Below are 22,455 nucleotides of genomic sequence, written 5' to 3'. Positions count from 1 at the left end.
TTCTCAAAGGAGGGCCATCAGAGTTTATTTGGCAGAAGGTACAGGTGGGACTTCTTTTGGCTAAGATACATTTCCCCACATTTTTTGTTGTTATTGTTTTGTTTTGTTTCCTGAACAAGGCTCTTCTATCAGAGGAACAAAATAAAATCTCAATCTTAGGAATCTGTACTGAAGAATCACCTCCAACACATGAAATAACATATTTTCAAGTTATTTATGTTGTCATCACTGGAAATTACAAGCAACTGGAAATCTCTTAACCATCTATCAATGTTTTGAATAAACATAACTACAAGCTGTATGTAAACAAATAAAAATAAGGGCACATTTAAAAGGAGGTAAATGAAGGCATAAAAATTGAAGGTCTTTGTGAACTAATGTGCTTTGATTTACAGAATATACTTATATTTTGTACATTACTAAGTATAAAAGCATATATATATATATATATATATACACATTTGATATGTGTGTGTGAAAGAAAAAAAGTGACACACACACACACACACACACACACCCCTAAACCAAGTCCAAATCCTAGCTCTAGCACATAGTTTTAATATGTCTGGTAAGTTTATGATATTCTCTTCCATAAATTGAAGTACATAATACTTCAAAAATGGCTGAAATACAAAATACTCGAAAATTATTCATGCTTTAAAATTCTGTTCTTTAATTATATTACAAAGAGTTTCCTGGTTAATATAACCGGGATCTAAGAAAAAGTAGAGGTAAGATTTTCTTAGGATTCCTAGGAGATCACAAAGATTATAGGAGAAACTAAGTTCATTTTAATGCTATGCAAAACAAAGTATTCCAATGCCAGTCTTTATTTGTGTAAAAAGTAAATGTAAGTGATTGATTTTTTATTGTGGAATATCAGAAATCATCATAAGACCTATGGTTTTATTTTATTTTCCTCCCAAAACATCATTTTTAGAATGATCATAAGTCTGAAAGTTTAAGTAAAGCGTCACATGCGTAGTACATCTTTAAAATCTCTTTTCTTCCTTTATAAGATAATGCAAAGCCTATGAAATTTAGGGGCAAAAAAAGCACACTCCTTAGAAAGAATTCTTCGGTGATTAGAAATGTTACCCAAACTTCACTCCAGTTTAAAAGAAGCTTAAGATCTATCAGGAATAAGACAAATCTACAACTTCAAAGGATGGCTTGCAGCCTGAATACCAAGTAGAATGCACAACTGGAAGGAATGACCTTGGGAGAGTAAAGGAGTAGCTGATTTACCTGTCAATGTGGGTCAAGCCAATACCTGTAACAACACTCTCCTTTCAAAGTCCCAGAATAGTTCCTTCTTCAAATAATTTATATCATGCAACAAAATATGTATTGTTATAATTACTGCAAAATAATGTCTAAATAAAAAAGGAACACGTGAGTGTTAATTTTAGCAATTTTTGTATATAATCATTACCTTATTCAAATATTATAACAAGTTAGTTAGATAGGAGATATTATTATCCTTATTTTCCAGATGAGAAAATCAAGTTTCAGGGATTTAAGTCATTTTCAAAGGTCAATCAAGTAGTGAAGAGCACAGCCAAGATTCAAACAGAGTTCTTCATTACTACAAAATCCAAGTTCTTCAATAAGATTCAATAAGAACGCTTGTATAGCATAACACATCATGGTGTTCCACAATGCAATAGCCATTTTATAAAGAGCAAAAGAAAAGGATTCGTGTTTCCTTTTCAAAAAGGAAATTTTTTATTTTTAATGGTCAAATATAGCTCGGTCCCCCTAGTTGTCTGGGAAGGAAATGTGTCTTGCATAAGGCAATGTGTCAACTCATTTTCTAAAATAAACAAAACAGGTTATTGGGAATAACTAATTAAAAGAATCTTAACAAAATCACCTAGATGCAAATTATGCATTAACCCACAGCTTCTACATACAAAGACTTAAAATAATGTAACAGATTTATTAAACTTTTTTTGTATAAACCTCTAGTTTTTCCCATTAAGGGTCAGATAATAATGGCCAGTGTATTTTCTGTATAAATTCCTCTTCGCTTGGCTCTTTTTAAATTCGGTTCCATTTTCTATGTGCTATCTGGCATCCTCTGTAAATAGTTACATTTTTCCCTCAGATGCCAATGTCTTTTAGAGTCTTGTTATATAGATGTGAATAGCTCGTAATCTTTGCATTTGTAAACGGCAAGCATGGACTTTTGCTCCCTTGAAACACGGTCTTTACAAAGCTGGTGGCGTATTATTCTCATTAACACTTGGAGAAAATTGTGTTTGTCCAGCTGTTCTCTGTGACCTAAATGTTTGTTACATCTATATTTTCTTTGCTGTGATCTGCATTTTCTATCATCCTTCATCAAAGAGAATGATATTCTGTTTCATAGAAAGGAAAGGCCATTTGTGTTTTGGGGCATAGGCTGAAATCAAAATTCATTATGTCATGATACCCTGAGAAAACTTACACATCTCCTTAAATTCTACATACCTTCAGAGCAGCACTGCATGATGCATGATGGCTACCATGCCTCATTATCTTAGAACTAATATAGCATATGCTTTCTAAAGTGACAACCCCCACTAGAGTCTGAGTTCCATTAGGTGTGGTATTGTAAGAAAAGGATGCTGAAATAACTCTGACATTTATGAGTAACCTATTTATTAGAAATCATTTAAAGAATTAATATTCAATTAAATCCATAGACTATTTAGAGTTCAAGGAAGTACAGCCCAATAAAGCTTTCTGTGATGATGAACTGTCTTACAAACTATTCTGTTCGTTGATGGATATTAACAACATGTGGCTTTATACATGGCTAGAGTGACTAAGGAAATAATTTTTTAAATATTTTTAATACATTTTAATTTAAATAACCACATGTAGCTATTGGCTATGTTGCTGGACAGTGCAACACTAAGGGATTTTAGAAACTACTTCAACTGGCTCTCAATTTACACAAGGTTATGCATTTATCCACCTTAAGTACTCTAAAGAATTCTTAATTATTGATTTACGTATACATATATACATATAAATGGTAGTATTAAAAATCTTTATGAAATATATCATTTATTTTTGCAATTGTCACAGAAGTAGCCATTGAATTTTCCAACAGTACATGAAATGACAGATAATTTTTTCAGATTATATTTTATCAAATGTATGCCCCATGAGATATTAACATCAATTTTGAAGAAATAAATGTCAGTGAAATTTCTCCTCTAAATTGCATGATAATCTGTAGATTACAAAAGCAATAAAAAACATTTTGTGTTTTTATTAAAGGCATATAAAAGCAGAAAATAAGGGCGCCTGGGTGGTTCAGTCATTTAAGCGTCCGACTTTGACTCAGGTCATAATCTCACAGTTAGTGAGTTAGAGTCCCATGTTCGGCTCTGTGCTGACAGCTTAGAGCCTGGAGCCTGCTTCAGAGTCTGTTTCTCCCTCTCTCTCTGCCCCTCCCCCGCTCTTTTTCTGTGTCTTAAAAATAAATAAATATTTTTTTAAAAATTAAAAAATAAATAAAAGCAGAAAATAGGTCATAAAATAAAGCAATTAAAATTACTACTGATATATGCATTAATGCATTTTTCTATTAACCATGCTATAGTTGCAAATAATTGTTATTACTAAAATATAATGTCTCTTGTCTTATAAACTCAGAATTTATAATAGTCCAAATCATTGTACATAGATCACATATGGCATGCAGACTAATTTTTCACGAATTGATGAATAAAAGAAGGGGAGCTGCAAATGAATGAGACAAATGTTTGGATCTTAAACTGCATTTTCAAAGGAAATATCAGAATGAATTAAACTATAGGGTCTGACCAAGAGCAATGTTTTTCTCTGCAGAAATGTGATTCTAATTAATAGATACATGCCAGGCATAGGAAAGCCAAATACAACTGCTGTTTTTATAAAATTATTTTAAAACAATGGCTTAGGAGGGGCTAATGGGCCTGTTACTATTCTCTACCTGTTATTCTCTCTCTGAGCAGGCTTGGAAGCTGCCATCTGCTGGAAGTTGGAACATGCAGTTTCTTTCTCCTAGCCCAAGGGTAAGAAGGAATCAAATAAATAAAGAAATAAATAAAATCACAAGATTTGTGGCTTTTAAGTGGAAGAGATCCAATGACAGACATGGGTCCAAGTCTATTGCTCAACAAGCTGGTATCTCATTCCTCCTTTATGGGGAAAAATTATTGAGTTGTGGACCCAAGGTGAGGGGCACTTATACTAGAGACATTCTTGTACGTGGAAATAAGAGGATGTTATGCATTGAACTGATTTCCAACCAAGAGCTCTGACGGAGATGTACAACAAGATTAATGCTGTTTTCATGCCTGCTAACACAACATCCATTCTGCAGCCCATGGATCAAGAGGTAATTTCAACTTTCAAGACTTCTCATTAAAGAAATACATTTTGTAAGGCTGCCATAGATAGTGATTCCTCTGATGGATCTGGTCAAAGTACATTAAAAATATCCTGGAAAGGATTCACCAATCTAGATGACAAGAAAAACATTCATGATTCATGGAAAGAGGTCAAGATATCAACATTAACAGGAGTTTGTGAGAAGCTGACTCCAACCCTCTTCCCGATTTAGATGTGGTGGAAATAGCAAGAGAAGTAGAATTAGAAGTAGGGCCTGAAAATGTAACTGAATTGCTACAACTTCATGATAAAACCTTAATGGAAAAAGAGGTTGCCTCTCATGGAAATGATTAAAGAATGTAGTTTCTTGAGATGGAATCTACTACCAGTGAAGATGCTGTGAAGATTATTGAAATGACAGTAAAGGATTTAGAATAAACATAAACTTACCTAATAAAGCAGCGGCAGGGTTTGAGAGGATTGACTCCCAAATTTGAAAGAAGTTGTACTGTGGGTAAAATACTATCCAACACTGTCGTATGGTAAGAGAAATTACTTGTGGAAGCAAGAAGTAATCAACATGGCAAACTTCATTGTTGTCTTCTTTTAAGAAATTGCCACCGCCACCCTAACCTTTAGTAACCACAACCCTGATCACAACCATCAACATCGAGGCAAGACCATTCACCAGCTAAAAGATTATGATTTCCTGATAGCTCAGGTAGTACTTTTTAGCAATAAAATATTTTCAATTAAGGTATGCACACTGTTTTTTAGACACAGTGCTATTGTACATTTAATCAACTACATTATAGTATAAACATAACTTTTATATGCATTGGGAAGCCAAAAACATCATTTGATTCACTTTATTGTGATACTTGCTTCATATCCAAAACCTGCCTGTATTTTAATGAGAAGTGTAAAAAAAAGGAACTTCCTTCATTATATTCTGTTGATGGTGGTACAGGTGGGACTCATGGGGTTCAGGGAAAAACTACACTTTTAATTTTGCTAATGAAAGGCTAGGAAGGAAGTAGAATGGGTCTCAGAGCAAACTGGAAAATGATCAGCACATTGCTTAATAGGAAACAGAACAGAAGCCCTTTCTGTCTGCAGATTGTCTCTGACTAATGGAATTCAGATTTCGGTTGTTTTCCTGATCAACACATACTCGAACTCACGTCTAGCTTTATGAACATACATATTCCACATTATGAGGGGCCCAGACAGCATCTGCCTCCATTCTTTTCCCTCTAAAGCACTCTCTCCTTTCACCAGCTGGAATAGTTTTTCTGGCTTTCTCTAAGATGGTAGATACTCCTTTACAACATCATATTCTATCTTATAAATATAAATGATATATATATGATATAGATATAGGCATACTTCTGGGAATAAGTATAGGTATAGATGTAGTAAGAAAACTTCTCAATTTCTCTTTAACAAAACTTGACCTATAATACTGGCTCAGAAATGTTTCACTTCAAATTCCTATTTTTGAAATTAAAAGTTTATATTCATTGTTTTTCAATTGTAAGGCAGAGGGTGTTTCTGATTGAATATGGATACAACATAAAACTATGCACAATATATATTAATATATTTAAAATATTTATCGTTTTAGTAAATATGCTTGTCATTTAAATATAAATTTCAAAGTTGAAGAAGTTGCATTTTCATCTTTGAGTATTTTTTATTTTAAAATAAAATAGTTTTTAAAAATGTGTTCTATTGAAAGGTAAATAAAAAAATAAATCAGTTATTAATTTTTTTTGTTAGACCATATTTTGGCTAGTTCCAGAAATCCATTTCTCGTTGTCATTTATACATCCCGAACGTATACCATCTACACATTTGTTTTTAACGAGGTATTGTGGTCAAACATTTTTTCCATATGTTGTCCTATGTTAGGACTAGGGATACAATAAATAAGTCTCTAATATATTTTCTAGCCACTATACCTTTATTCTTCCCATTTCTTACGTGCAGAATGACCTATCAAGCAACACTAGTTTTAAATGACACTTAATCTAATAACCATTCATGGATCCTCCTGGCTAGAAGTACAGTCTTCCTTCCTTGAATTCCTTACTGTGTTTTACATTATTCATATGCTTCTTCATCTGTATGTCTTTGCAATATATTTAAAGTCTACCCCCATCATTTAAGTAATAACATCTGAATGGGACTATCAGCCTTGTATTTTCCACAGTGATGGGCCAAGAGCATGTATTAAATATGTTATATTTAATAAATTATATGCTTATTAAGAAACATATTTAAAAGTCATAATGTTTTTCCATTAAATATTAAGAAAGTTTGAATTATTTCCAATATCTTAAATTCATATTTAACTGCAAATTATTATTTCTAAACTTGCAGTTGCAAAATCAAGTCAGGTATAATAGTGAAAATTTTAGGGTTTTTAAATTACTAAAAAAGACCCCACGTGAAAGAATTTATTGGCATAATTGAGTTTCCAATATATAATTGAATGCCAACTACAGACATTTATTTACTATTTAGCAATTGTTTCTTTCAAAAGTATTTACTAACCTAGACTATAACTTACATGTTAAAATTAAAATTATTAGCAAAAACCTGGGTTGCTCTACCCCAAAGCATCTTCAAATGCATTGTACACTTTATCTCCTGAAATGGCAGTAGCCAAATATGAAAATGTGTTACATGCTTTCTGGTTGCTGGAAACAGTATGTATTAAATAGAACAAAAATCTAAAAATCTATACTGAATTAACACCTGTGTTGAAAACCTTATCTAAGAGAAACTTAGCAGAAGGGATAAAATGGGAGGTTAAATTCATAAACAAAAGGCACTTCCAGACCCAGAAGTTCTCGTTCCTTTTAAGATCAGTAAAGCAAGAACTTAACCTTGCCACTATTGCAGTTTAAGTTCTATAATTACATTCTTCAGAGTTGACATTTTCACCTTGGTAAGCATAATAAGGCAATGCAGATGCAGGCTAAAACCAGTAATTTCAGCATTCTGCTTCCTTTCACACGGATGATAATAAGATACGGCAGTGAAGCATGCATGAGCCTCCATTTAATTGTCAGTACAGTCTTTCATTTAAACAGCAAAATAGTTAACAGTAAGCTTATAAATGTGGAAAGCATGCAAAATAGAAACCGTAAGTCTGTTACCTTTAAAAACACCTCACACAGAAAAGGCCAAGTATTTAAAATGTGTTTCTCCCACCCTTTAAAGAAGTCAAAACTAATAGAAAATACATGACTGGAAAAGATAATTGGACCTTTCTTCATAGAGAATCAAAACAGTTTGCTAAAACATCTCTAAACATATAATCTTTAAATGCTAAATATACAGTTTAGAAAAACGTGAGAAATCATTTAAACTTGAAATCAATTTGCACTACTTTATGTAGATTATCTCTTAAATTCATAATGTGTTTTGAGTAGAATTGGGTTTTATTTCTAATATAAAACTACCAGGAAAACATGCCTTGGAAGATCAGCTATTGTTAACATTAAGAATGTAAACATGGCTCTAAATTTTTTGTTTCATTTTTGAATGGATTTGTCTTTTTCAAAATTCAAGAAGAATATAAAAAGGTATTTACTGCAGCATTCCCTACTTCCCCCTACTTTCTCCAAAATCTACAGGCAACATTTTTAGAATTACTTTTTTTTATTTAAACTTCAGGAAAATACTAGAACTTATTGTTTAAATATTAAATATTTTTATATCTTAAAACACTATGAAATCATATGGAAAGCAGCACATCAACACACATAATATGGCTAGCATATCGTTTCAAAATTGATCAAAGCAGTAGGAATAGGAAGTAATCTGGAATTACTGGTTTCACTTATTTTGAGCTCTTCTCAGTTTCTTTTTCTCATTTCTATTCATCTCCTCAGTGTCTAAATAACGGAATGCCCAGGGTTCAATCTGGGTACCATTTCTCTTTCTATCTTACTCTCTATCTGATCTCATTTAAATACTGATAACTCACTTATTTATATTGTCTGACAAATTCTTCCCTATAAAAACTTTATATCAGAATACCTAACGGCATACTTGAAACTTCCACATTTCAAACAGCCTTCGCTACACCAAGCTGATACTCTCCTCCAAACCAACAGCAACCACCTGTAGCCTTACTCACTTCAGTTTACCAACACAATTCTTGTTACCAAAGCCCTGGTTCCTATCTTAGATGTTTTCTTCCTCCCTGCACCATACTTTGTCCTCCTTAACCTGGCCTTTGTTATTTCTCTGACCTCATCCCCTAAGTTTCCAACATTCAGTCATTCACTCTGTTCCTGCCATTTTGCTTTACTGCTGTTCCTGTACTCCGAGGTGTGTCCCCATTCAAGGCCCTGACAGGTGAAATCCTCTCTGTTTAGAACACTCTTTCCCCAGATATCTATATAGCAGGCTATTTCACGTTTCTCATGTCTTAATTTAAATCCTGCAGGCTTATCCTTGTACATATATCCAGAATTTGACCATCTGTCACTATCCTGGAGAATGCCACATTCTCATCACACTTCTGTGTTATGTAATAGTCTCCTCATTGTTACAGTGGTTCTACCCCTGAATGCCTTACATGCATTTTTGACACAGCAATTCAAGTGACTTTGTTAAGGTTTAACTCAAATTAGAATATCAGGATAGATGTCAAATTCTATGAATTACATGGTTCCATATAATCTGGCCCCTATTATTTCTGTCACTCTGTAACTGTATCAGTCTCCTTGTTGTTTCTGGAACACTCCAGGTGTGTTTCTCTTCACCTCAGAGCATTTGTGATTGCTGCCCACTCCATCTGAAATTTCTTTTCTTTTCTTTAAACCTTTGGGCCTTTATGTATTTTAAATTACATATACATATTTATAAATTTTCTTTCTCAATACTGGAATGGATTCTTATTACAGCATGGACTTTGTCTCCCCCGCCCCCACCTCAATACAGTATTTCCAGTGCAAAGAACAGTGTTTTACTTGACAGATATTCAATAAAAATTTATTGAATCAAGGATTTTACATAGAAATATGTGTTTACACATATGTGAAACATATACTTTATGATTAGCTCATCTGTAAAATTAATAAAACACTTTCTTTTTATAAACTTCCTTAAAAATTATTCAGCCACATTTCACTAAACCAGTAAGTGAAAGTGCAAAATTCTGTTCTGAAAAAATCTAGTCTTCACATCAAAAATAAAAGGCGGATTTCTTTTAACATGCAAACCCAGCAAAGGTTTATGTTATCCTAGTAGCTGGTCCAAAGGGCTTGAAAACTGAGCGATTGTTATGCCACATATTTAATTAGCTTTTATACTTAATACAAAATTTCCAAGAAAGTTGTACTGAAAAAATATAATTTGCAAAAGATTGCAAAAATGCAGAACTAAGATAGCTCTCTTTTCCCTAATCGTTTATGAAAAACAGCCTAAAACAATGACCTTTTGTTGTTTACATTTTATGTCTGCAGAAATGCTTTATAAAACACTTACAAAAAAAATTGTGAAAAGGTCAGTGACATATAGCAACACTGTTGCTGCATAATTAACAGAACTTTCTTTTTATATCTTGATGGGATATTTTGGCTGCTTGTTGGCAATAGGAGCACATTGAGATTAGGAAGACACGAGACACTATCGATCATTTTGATCTGGCAACTGTAACTGAGTTCATTAGATTTTGACAATTACTTGATGCTACTTAAATCTCAGCAGCTATTGAAGTAGTAGTTATACTAGCATTAATTGAATAACAAATGTGGGGATAACAGTTTGCACATTTCTGGAACTATGTTGCACAAATAGTTATCATTTAGCAGCAGAGCATCTCTTTTCAATTGCATTCTTTAAACTAAACGACATCAATTTAAGAAAACCATGGCAAGAGAAATACATACAAACATGGACCCTTGAACAGCCGAGGGTCCAGAAGGAAACTGCTAAACATTAAACTATCTATGCAGAAGGTAAAACTCTAACCGACTGAGAAAATAAATGTCAGGAAGTAATAAGCTTAATCATTTCCAGAGTTTACACAGGGCTAGAAGACATTCATGTTTTCTCTGCACAGACCAGAGACATCTCACTGAATAATTAAAACATTCAGTAAGACTCCATTAAATACTAGGAAACAAAGATTGATACGTTCAAATTCTTCTTGTTGGAATGAATGCAAGACGCAGACAAGAAAAATCATCTGTAAGGTGCTAGGTAAGGCCACATGGGGCAATTCTATAATTTAGAATTATGGAACCAGCAAAAATATTTTGCATAAAATGAGGAAAATTAAATACTATTTCCAGCAAAGCATTTAGACAATTTGTCGCCAGCTAACGTACAATATATAAATACTAAATAAAGTTTTTCAAGATGAATTAAATCATAGTAAGTAGAAACTCAGAACTTCACACTGAAAAGAAGACTAACCAAATTAGTAAACATGTGAATAAACAGAACTTTTTCAGAAGATTTCTTCAAAAGATAATTCTTTAAAGTAGAAATAATGGCGATGCATTGTATCATTTAAAATACATGCAGAACTAAAATTATTAAATAACATTACAAGGATGAGAAGTAAGAGCCAAAGAATACTTATATAAGGAAGATATGTTAAGTTAAATATAAATATTTTAAGCCTTAGAGTGACCCATAAAAAACAATGAAACATAGCTAGTAAGCCAAGAATGAAAGAGACATGATATTTAAAAAATCTAAAATGGACATGGAGATAGGCGAGAAAAGAAAAAAAAAAAGCAGTGGGGCAAACAGAAAGCAAGTAGCAAAATAGCAAAAATAATAGCAAAAAAAAAAAAAGACTAAAAGCCAACCAAATCAATAACTGAATTAAACATAAAAGATTTAAGCACAGTTAAATGGAAGATTTCCATGCTGAGGGAAACTAAAAAAAAAAAAAAAAAAAAGAACAGATCAAAGAAACAAGTAGATAAGGAAGTAGTTCTTTGAAAAATCAGTAAAATTGATACTCTACACATACTCATCTAGAAGAAAAAGAGAAAGGACTCAAATAAATCACAAATGAGAGACAAAATAACAATCAACAGAATTACAATTATAAGAGAATATTGTGAAAAACTATGTGCCAACAAATTGAACAACCTAGAAGAAATAGATAAATTCCTAGAAACATTTAAATTACCAAAACTGAAACAGGAAGAAATAGAAAAATTGGACCAATGAACTACCCACAAAGAAATTGAATCACTAATCAAAACTCACAACAAACAAAAGTCCAGGACCAGTGGATCCACAGGTGAATTCTACCAAATATTTAAAGAAGAGTTAATGCCCATTCTTCTCAAACTATTCCAAAAAATAGAAAAGGAAGGAAAACTTCCAAATTCATTCTATGAGGCCCTCACTACCATAATACCAAAAACAGATAAAGACACCATAAAAAAAGAAAACTACAGGCCAATATCTCTGATGAACTTAGATGCAAAAGTCCTCAACAAAATACTAGCAAACTGAACCCAACAATAAATGAAAAAAATCATTCACCATGATCAAGTGGGATTTCTTCCTGGGATGCAAGGGTAGTGCAATATTCACAAACAACATTATACAACATAATAATAACAGAAAGGATAAGAGCCACACAATAATTTCATTATTTTTAATTATTTTAATGTTTATTTTTGAGAGAGAGAGACAGAGCATGAGTGGGGGAGGGGCAGAGAGAGAGGGAGACACCGAATCTGAAGCAGGCTTCAGGCTCTGAGCTTGTCAGCACAGAGCCTGATATGGGACTGGAAATCATTCATTGTGAGATCATAACCTGAGCTGAAGTTGGACACTTAACTGACTGAGCCACCCAGGCAGCCCTGTATGATCATTTCAATATACACAGAAAAAGCATTAGAAAAAAATACAACACCCAATCACGATAAAAACCCTCAACAAATAAGGTTTGAAGGGAACATACCTCAATGTAATAAAGGCCATATATGAAAAACCTACAGCTCACATGATCCTTAATGGGGAAAAACTGAGAGCTTTTCCTCTACAAACAGCAACAAGACAAGGATGTCCACTCTCAACACTTTTATTCAACACAGTACTGGAAGGCCTAGCCACAGCAATCAGACACCAAAAGAAGAAAAGTCATCTCAATCAGCAAGAAAAAAGTAAAAGTTCCACTATTTGAATATGACATGATACTCTATATAGAAAACCTGAAAGACCCCACCAAAAAATTGCTAGACCTGATACACAGATTCAGCAGACTTGTAGAATGCAAAATCAACATACAGAAATCTGTTGCATTTCTATACCCCAATGATGAAGTGTCAGAAAGATAAATTAAGGAATTAATCCCATTTACAAGTGCACTCAAAACAGTAAGCGACCTAGGACTAAACCTAGCCAAAGAGGTGAAAGATCTATATTCTGAAAACTATAAAAACAAAACAAAACAAAACAAAAACAAACAAACAAAAAAACTAAGGAAAGAAATTAAAAGGGACACAAAGACATGGAAATACACTCCTTGCTCATGAATTAGAAGAACAAATGTTATTAAAATCTCTATACTACCCAAAGCAATCTGTCAAAATACCACCCAGATTTTTCACAGAGCTAGAACAAACAATCTTAAAATTTGCATGGAACCACAAAAGACCCTGAATAACCAAAACAGGGTTTCTTGAAAAAGAAATCTGCAGGCATCACAATTCCAGACTTCAGGTTATATTACAAAGCTGTACTAATCAAAACAGTGTGATACTGGGACAAAAACAGACACATAAGGTCAAAGGAAGAAAATAAGAAAATCCAGAAATGAACCCACTATATTGTACATTATTTTCAACAAAGTAGGAAATAATATCCAATGGGAAAAAGACAGTCTCTTCAACAAATGGTGTGGGGAATACTGGACAGCGAGATGCAAAAGAATGAAACTGGACCACGTTCTCACACCATACTCAATACGGAGATGTACTGAGATATTTTACTTCCCAGGAGGAAGCAGACATTAAGAATCTATTGTATAGAGTAGCATCACAGTGTTTAAAATACCAACAGTAGTGGTATGGAATAAAGTATAAATGGAAGAAAAAACCTTTGGTAGTTAAGGACCTGTGACACTTAATTGTTATGTGGGAAACAAATTATACAGGTTATATTATCAGATGACTTCTTTTCATTGTAACAGTTAATGTATCTGAGAAAAAGATAAATTACACGCTGTAAATTTCTTACTCTAACACACAAAAGAAAAACGAGAAACTTTCAATGACATATTTTCATGAGTCCCTTGCCTCTCATAGTCAAAGGCTCAAATCTAGGGCTTTATTTAAATGCTGTGCAGTAAAAGTGTTAAAACAACTCTAAGCATTTCACTCTAAGATGAATACCCTAGTAATAAAGGAAAATTGGTACAGGGATATTTGGATTTACATATATTAGGATAAGAACTTTGAACCATTTTTAATCTGCCTTATCCATGTGGTAACCCATCATACCTCTTCTGAACAATTTAGCTTTCTTCTTCGTGAAGTTTGTTTTTTTTTTTTTTTTTTCCCCTTTCCCAAGGGAAGTTCCCTCAAGGGATTCAGATACTCATAACAATCCAAATCTACCATTGGCATTGTTCCTATCCTTGTAACAAAGTCTCAAAGATAGCAGAAGATCACAACATAAAACAGAGATTCAAGGCCAATGCTGGAAGTAAATAGCCTCTACATAGAAATACTTATGTAATTTATTAATATGTATCAACAGGAGTCTGTGGGAGCCTGTATTGAAATGATTTCTAAGAGTATTAGACAAAGAAGGACAAAATATAATCTTATGTTGGGATACATATACTGACATGTGTTTCTGGATTTAACATATTGGCTCACACAGAAGGAAATGTTAGATAATCTGCTAGTTTGGCTAATTATTATCTGGACTCAAAGTGGCCAAGAATCAATGAGATATCCTGGCTTATGCTATATTAAAGTCCAAGGTTCAGGAATGCAGGAAATGTTTCAGTCACTCCTAATCCAACCCTTTGGGGGGGAGATGGAAAACACACCCTTTGCCGAGTCATTAGTAAATTAATTACTGAGTGAATCAGTAAGTTTCTGCATTTTGACAACTACGAAGGGAGTTACAATTTATGAAAAGTATTACTGTGCGGGATACTCCACATGTCAGTTCCATGACATCAGTGAGAATATTGCAAGCCCAAACTGGCAGAGGACAGGGGCAGTTGTTAATAATCATAGAGAAAATGGATGTAATAACATCTGTAAAATGGAATTACAAGCAGTGTTTTCACTAGCAGGTATCTGTGGTGAGATTCGAAAAAAGAACGTCTTCCATTTAGCAGACAGTTAAGCTAACAGTTACACTCTCTACAGAACAGAAAACAAATTTTGAGAATATCAATAATGTCAGACAATATCACTCCATTATCTTGTTCAAGCAAGACAAAAACAAGACAATACCTTGATCATGTCCGAATGTGGACAGCTGCACCCACATCATGCAGCCACAAAATAACCAAACATCTCCCTCTTTCTTCTAACATGATTGACTACTGTATCTTTTCCAATGAAAACACTTATTCTACTTTAGCTCTTCCTAGTTGGGAAACAAAATTTATTAAGATAAGCAGTCAATTGTCCTGCCCCCAATCCATTCTTACCAAGATGTTCCACATTTCCTCTGGTGTGTTCTTCTTTATTGCAGTCAGGTAATCATTCAAATTTATGTAATTACAGACATGTTTCAAAGACCTCATGGTCTTTGGTCCCAGGTCTTTATCAGGTAGTGTTTCCAACAGGTTTCAACTGACATACTTAACATGGCCAAAAAGGCCCCTCAACCTAAAACAGCCAACAACTGACAATACTTGAAGATAATTAAGTAAATTTTAGTTAATTAGTATATCTCAGAGCATATCTGATAGAAGAACTTTAAGGAACTATACTGCATGACTTTCCTGTTAGAATAGATTGGATATTAATCCAGTCTTGCAAATGGCAAAAGGGCAAACCTGTAGAATTAATGATAATCTTGAGAGAGTCTTTAGGGGAGGCCTGTGATGTGGATGTTTTCAGAGCTCTTTCTACTCTTTTGTCAATGGCTTAATAACAGAAATTGCAGTTCTCGTATGTAAACAAATGATAGGCTGGCAGATTGCTTCACTACGTGAATTTCAGCATTTGGCTAAACAGTATTAAGAGACTTTAGATTAAAAAAAATGCTTTTTAAATACAGCTCAAAATAAAATAATGGCCTTAAAAATTAAGCAGCTTAATAAATCTGCTCTTCCCTTAATGGGCAACAACAGTAACAAAAACAACTAAGTGTTTTTCACAGGAAAACTTGCTGACATTATTAATAAATTGCCAGTGAAAATTTATTTTATGTGTCTTCACTGGGTAGAAAAAGTAATAGAAGCTCCTAAACCTGAGGGAATATGAATTCATTCTAAGCAGGACTGTGGTACCTAATGTCCATTGATTCTCCTGAAACAATGATTTTCCTACCATTGTTTGTACCACTTTTTTGAGTCACAAGAATACTTCAGGTGGTAGAGATTTAAAATGCCCCTATGGCTAATCCCTTAAAAAGCCTGTAACTATAACTCCTGGCCCTCTCTCCAGCCAACATATGCTCCTTCTCTGTGACACCACTCCAGAAAACTTAATAGAAAGAAAACTTTTATGGAAATAGGGCAGTGAATTCAAAGCTCTTCACAGGTTCTTTCAGGAAATAGTCGAGGATACTTCCATACATTAATCATTTGTACATCAACTGGATCCAAACACAAAGGACTGGACCTATTGTGGAAGATTTCATAAAAAAAGCAACATAATTTTTTCATTAGATCTTGAATACTCCTATGTGGCCTGTCAAAAAGCTTCTCAGATTTCTGAGCTATAAACAAACTTAAGAGCTTACACTTCCTGGTGACCTAAGACAAAAATTCTGTTCTTGTAGCCATTCATTTTTGGTGGACCGGTAGACTTTTGTTTTTCCTTGTTTTTCACTTAAATACACACAATCAGTATTTGTTTGCTTTCTCATAGGATAATCAACAATATTCTTGGACTGAAATGTCTGTAGCATTTCCCCATTTTATTCTATCAAATCCTTGATCAAGATATATGACCTTAACATTCTCTTAGACTCTTCTTTAATACAATGTATAAACAGCCTATTGGTATTCTTAAAAAAAACAAGTTCTGCAACTGATTCTTTTGTTAATAGCTTTACCTCAGAAGGGAAGGGAAGGCTCAGAAGAGAAACTGAAATTCTGCTGGAAAAAAATTCATTATTTGAAACATAGTGTAACCCAAGATGAAATATAATAATATAGAATCCTAAGAGATTACAAGCTATTCAAAATGTTCCTGGTTCAATGACCAAAAATTAATTTTGTAGATGTCTAAGACTAGCTGAGCATTGCTGGTTCTAAGTGCTAAATTTTTCTGAGGTCACAATCATCCTCTTTATATAATCTAGGCAAATTTCCTGTTTATGAACCTCAACTCTGGGAAAATAAACAAGAGCAAGGCTTTTATTACCTACAAAATGCCCTACAACCAGAGGCATATGTAATATATTTGAAGTCTAAATGGTTGTAAAAAAAGAAACCAAACCTCTATGATATGTTCTTTTTTTTTTTTTTTTTAGATTATTTATTTATTTTTAACAGAGAGAGACAGCATGAGTGGAGAAGGGACAGAGAGAGAGGGAGACAGAATATCCCAAGCAGACTCCACACTGTCAGCACAGAGCCCAACGCAGGGCTCAAACTCACACACCCTGAGATCATGACCTGAGTGGAAACCAAGAGTCAAATGTTTAACCAACTGAGCCACCCAGGTGCCCCACAACCCTAACCTCTAAAGCAAAATTATCTTTAGCAATAATTATAAAATTACAATTATGACGATGTACAGAAAAGAAATGTAGGTACTGATAATCTTCTTATGCATAAGTTTGTATACATAATAATGCCAGTAGAGATTATGAAAACATAAATATGGACAAAAAGAAAATTATAGTTATAGGAAAGGAGGTAATAATCACACTATTCTTTTTCAGAAAGGGTGGAAAACATACCTTTACAATGGTCTGTTGCAGTAATGCATAGCAACATTACAGTTTCTTTTTTCTTTTTTTTTTTTTTTAATTTTTTTTAATGTTTTTATTTATTTTTGGGACAGAGAGAGACAGAGCATGAATGGGGGAGGGTCAGAGAGAGGGAGACACAGAATCTGAAATGGGCTCCAGGCTCTGAGCTGTCAGCACAGAGCCCGACGCGGGGCTCGAACTCATGGACCGCGAGATCATGACCTGAGCTGAAGTCGGCTGCTCAACCGACTGAACCACCCAGGCGCCCCTTTTTTTAAATTTTTTTTAATGTTTTTATTTATTTTTGGGTCTTTTTTTCTTTTTATAACTTAACCCATGCAAATTTGTCAGTGGAATTCTCAAAATTAGTTTTATTTTCACATGCATGTTCAGTAGACAGTAGAGTCAGAGTAATCAATGTATCTTCTCTCATAATTGATTGACAAACAGGTTTCATAAATTTTATTTATCAAAGATTTCTCCCAAACAAAGCAGCAGGTACAAAAATAATCAGGGAAAGTCTCAAACATGAGAATAAGTTTGTGTTTGTAAAAGTTTCATTTGATAATAAATTTCTAAAATTGTAATACTCCCCATGTTTATTTTTCTTTGGGACTATTTCTAACAGTTTTCAAATATCTTCTAAATTGAAAATTTTCTACTAATATAGCTTCACCAGAAAATTTATCATAAATTTATATTTATTAAGTTAAAGACTTCCAAAGATTTTTTAATCTACAAAATAAATATTAAAGATAAAGATTAGAGTGAACTTTGACATTCATCTGATTAATTGCTTTAATAAAAGCATCCAGTGCATAATGTAAATAATTGAAGCTTTCAAACACTGACAGTTGATTTTTTCCTTCCTAAAAATATAAGTCCATGAATTCTGTTTTTTTATGTATGTAAATTGTCCTTTCCTTACATGCTATTGTTATATAGCTAACTCTGGGCAATTTGTGCACATCAATATTCAATAAACTATTTAAAATTTGCATTTCACTGGGCATTACTGAAGATTAAATCTGGCTATTGACAAATATTTGTGTCTGATTCACTTCATCTAAAATTCCATGTCAGAAAAAATTTCTCAGAAGCGAAAAATTGCATATAGCAGAGACCACAATTGGTTCTAATATTCTCATGTCTGCATTTTAAAATGCATCAGATGAGGGGCACCTGGGTGGCTTGTTTGGTTAAGCGTCTGACTCCTGATCTTTGCTCTGGTCATGATCTCGTGGTTCATGAGACCGAGCCCCATTTTGGGCTCTGCACTGATGGCACAGAACCTATTTGGGATTCTCTATCTCCCTCTCTCTCTCTTTGCCCCTCTTTCTCTCTCTATATGTCAAAAATAAAGTTTATTTAAACTTAAAAAAATAAAAAAAAATATTTCAGATGATACTTCTAATGTTGAGTTGTCCGAAACATATCTTTATCATGAACATAGCTGAATACTAAGTACTACATCTGGTCTAGGAAAATACTTTCACAAGTATTCCTACATTTTGCAGAATTTTTTAATGATGAGGTGACTGAAAAGAATAATTTTCCCTTCCAAAGGTAAAAAAAAGTTACAAAAGAAGAAAATTTCAAAACAGTGTATTTCACAAAATAATGAATGTGCCATTATTGCTCATTTTGGCTCTACTATGTAAAACAGAAATATGAAGTACCACATGGGTTGGAATTCTTTGAATTAACTTCCATGTAGAATACAATCTGATTAATGGAAGTAGTGAGATTAACTAATTTGAGCTTTTCATGTTATATATATATATATATATAAAATATATGTATGTATATATATATATACTTAAATATACACGTATGTATATATATATATATATATTTAGATATACACATATAAATACACATATTTGTGTGTATACCCATATATTTATGTCTAAACACATATTTACATATATAAGTTATATCATAAATAATAGCAATTATTTAGAATTTAGAGAAAAAGATAACTTTCTTTTTTCCCAGGATGTACATTACTGACATTGTTAGAATTAGTGGTTTGCTCCCTCTGGAACCCAAAATATTATCGTGCACGTGTCATACTAGCATTTGCTATCATCCATAATGTATATAATAGATTCACGTATAGATTCAATGCAATCTCCATGAAAATTCCAAGATTAGTTTGCAGAGAAATGGGAAAAAAATCCTAAAATTCATATGGAACCACTGAAGGCCACAAATAGCCAACGCAATCTTACAAAAGAACAAAGCTGGAGACATCACAATTCCTAATTGCAAACTTTACTACAAAGACATAGTAATCAAAATGGTATGATATCAGTATAAAAAAAACTGACACAAAGACCAATGAAATGGAGAGCCCAGAAATTAGCCCATGCATATATGATCAAGTAATATTTGACAAGGGGTCTAAGAATACTCAGTGGGGAAACAGTAGTCTCTTCCTCAAATGTGTTCACAAAACTGGATATTCAGAGGCAAAATTGATCCGTTCTTCTACCAGTCATAAAAAATTATCTTGAAATGGATTAGACACTAATAGGTCATACGCAAAACTGTTAAAATCCTAAGGAAAAACAAAAAGCCAAAACAAAACAAAGGGAAAAAGCTCCTTGACATTGGTCTTGACCATGAGTTTTTAGATATGACACTGAAATCACAATCGAGTAATAATAATAATAAACTTCATGACTAAATAAATAATAAATAAATAAAATAATAATAATAAACTTCATAACTAAAAAGCTTCTGTGCAGTTGGGGTGCCTGGGTGGCTTAGTCAGTTAAGTGTCGGGCTCTTGATGTAAACTCAGGTCATGATCTCTTGGTTCATGAGATCAAGCCCCACGTTGTACTTTGTGTTGGCAGTGTGGAGCCTGCTTGGGATTCTTTTTGTTCCTCTCTCTCTCTGCCCTTGCCCTACTCACAAGCCCACCTGCTTTCTGTCTCTCTCTCTCTCTCTCTCTCTCTCTCTCTCTCTCAAAGTAAACAAACTTAAGAAAAAAAAATGATTCTGTGTAGCAAAAGAATCCATCAGCAAAATTAAAATGGAACCTACAGAATGTGAGAACATATTTGCAAATCATATATTTGATGAGGTAAATATCCAAAATATATTAAAAACTTATGCAAATCAATACCAACTGAAACATACAATCTGATTTAAAAATAGGCAAAGTACCTGAATAGATATTTTCCAAAAGAAACAACAAGAATATGAAAAGCTTCTCAATATCATTAAGCATCAGAGAAATGTAAACCATAATGAGACATCACCTGACATCTGATAGAGTGGTTATTATTGTAAATTTAAGAGATGACAAATGCTGGTGAGGATGTGGAGAAAGGGAATCCTTATACTATTGATGTCTTTGCATTATAGGACACTTATGGAGGTTTCTCAAAAAATTAAAATAAGACTACCATTCGATCCAGCAAACACACTTCTGGCATTTATCTGAAAGCAATGAAATCACTATCTCATTAAAATATCTGCACACCCATGTTCATTACAGAATTATTCACAATATGAAACACATGGAAGCAACATAAATGTCCATCAACAGATGAATGGACAAGGAAAATGTGACACACACACAATGGAATATTATTTATCCATTAAAAATACCCAGCCATTTGCCACAGCAAGATTAGATCTTGAGACATTTATGCCAAGTAAAGTCAAAGCGAGAAGGACAAATACTGTATGATCTCATTTATACATGGATTCTAAGAAGCTGAACTATATAGAAACAGAGAGATTGGTTGTTACTGGGGGGGAGGGGGTTGGTAAATGGAGAGAGGTTGGTCAAAGGGTACAAATTTAAAGAAGGAATAAATTCTAGGTGAACATAGTTAACAATACTATATTGCATATATGAAAGTTTCTAAGGAAGTAAATCTTAAATGGTGTCTTCATATAAACAACAAATGGTAATTATGCAAGGTGGAGGTATTAAATAACCTATTGTAAACATTTCACAATACACACGTATCAAATCATCACATTATTCCTCTTAGACTTACACAATGTTATGTCAATAACAGCTCAATAACGCTGGAGAAAAAAAAAGATTCTTGGATGAAGCAGATGTAGGACAAAACAGCTTCCACGCAAAATGATAAAACACAATTTTTAAATCAACTTGATTTTTCCTTTTATTTACTATTTATTCCAGTTACTACTGTATTTTGATACCTCTTTGTGGCCATTTGGCCTCTGATGGGTGTTTTTACATATCTCCACCATATTATTCTTCATTTCATTCTGCCTTACTTACTTCACCTAAGAAAAAACAAAACTCTGGTCTTTTTCTCAGATTATCATTTCTGCTCTAAATCTAACTGATGCCCAAATTTGTTATTTTTCATGTGATGCTGATGACGCAAATTCAGTAACTATTCCTTTCACCACTCTGAAAGCATATTTTCTTCAACAGGTTTCTTGTGATACATAAATTGTCCTATCATTATCAACCTCAAACTTCAGTCTTACAAGTATTGGTTTTCACCTCCACTCCAGGTTAAAAAAAAAAAAAATGCTTTCACCTTAATAATATTAGAATTGTCAAATTGAAAAGCTCACCAGGGGAAACCAACGTTGCAGCGATCCTTGCTACTGGAACCAGTTTGCTCTCTTCAGAGACTGCCTAGCCTGATTTGTAGATGCTATTTATACACCCTCAGAAATTAACCTTGCGTTCAGGGTCTCCTGGAAGGCTATATATACCTGTGCACATTTGGTAGGCGCTGCCATTCACTCCCTCGTTGTGAGTCTCAAGAGGTCTTGTTCCGGCATGGCCTTTGGGACAGAGGTTTTGCACACCACGGCTGATGCCCCTGGGTACAGGCACTGGCGACGTTTTGACTTAGTGCTGCGTGGGGGTAGAGAGGGATTGGGGTTGGCTTGATAGGTGGTGTGAACCAGACTCCTCATGGAGAAGTTTCGGGAGAGGGCTCTCAAGGGCTTCGCACCCAG

General features: G+C 33.6%; 1 long non-coding RNA gene across 1 annotated transcript; it reads right to left on the bottom strand.

Moving 5' to 3' along the window:
* Positions 1 to 22,455, bottom strand: LOC125923978 (uncharacterized). The gene is made up of 2 exons (XR_007458210.1): positions 22,207 to 22,455; positions 1 to 180 (listed from the first exon to the last, which is right to left on the bottom strand). It is a non-coding gene; the product is annotated as an uncharacterized LOC125923978 (long non-coding RNA).

The sequence above is a fragment of the Panthera uncia genome, chromosome B1 (genome assembly GCF_023721935.1).
Source record: "Panthera uncia isolate 11264 chromosome B1, Puncia_PCG_1.0, whole genome shotgun sequence".
In the NCBI taxonomy this organism is placed as follows: Eukaryota; Metazoa; Chordata; class Mammalia; order Carnivora; family Felidae; genus Panthera; species Panthera uncia.
Note: the sequence above shows the minus strand (reverse complement) of the source record. Positions and strands in the feature narration are given on the sequence as shown.